Raw genomic sequence first — 579 nt, 5'->3', positions numbered from 1 at the left:
GCTGACCTTTCCAAAAGATAGAGAACAGACCTATTAAAAACACATGATTGGATTCACCCGTGTGGTATTTGGTGGGGGGGACCCCAGCGTTCAGCACAGAGCCCTCGCTGCTGCCTCAGTGTTGTGCCAGCTGGAATTACTGAAGGGTATGTGCTGCCACCCTGCCATCACCAAATCAACCATGAGGTGTCCAGAGACTTGATAAAACACTAGGAATCCTCAAAAGTCATGCTTCTTCTGATGCTCTCCAAGATTATTTCTTTTTTTAAGCTCCTTGAGTTGGAGGAGGAGGGAATGTGAAAAGATCCAGGATCACGCAGCCTCTTTTATGACAGTTTGCAAATGCAAAGCAGGGCTGAGTGGCTAGAAAAATAACATTTTAAACCCTTGGGGATTGGTGCTCTCCAGCTGGGAAGAGGTTTTCTTAAGCTAAGTGATAGATGTTTATTGAGCTGTGAGTGTCAGCTGAGATTAGAAGAGACTTGTCTCTCTGTGCTTAAATGAGTTTCCGTCACTTGTGATTAGAGATAAAGTTTTGTTCCTTCACTATAAAATTAGGGCAGAACAGTGAAAGATGGA

The 579-nt window shown here is 44.0% G+C and overlaps 1 protein-coding gene across 1 annotated transcript in view; it reads left to right on the top strand.

The window, feature by feature from the left end:
- The window catches only part of LOC103768218 (pumilio homolog 1-like), a 53382-nt gene that overhangs the window by 46313 nt on the left and 6490 nt on the right, over positions 1-579 (top strand).

This window comes from Merops nubicus, unplaced genomic scaffold (assembly GCF_000691845.1).
Source record: "Merops nubicus isolate BGI_N331 unplaced genomic scaffold, ASM69184v1 scaffold15022, whole genome shotgun sequence".
Lineage (NCBI taxonomy): Eukaryota > Metazoa > Chordata > Aves > Coraciiformes > Meropidae > Merops > Merops nubicus.
The sequence above is the reverse complement of the archived record's forward strand: the minus strand, read 5'-3'. Positions and strand labels throughout refer to the sequence as shown.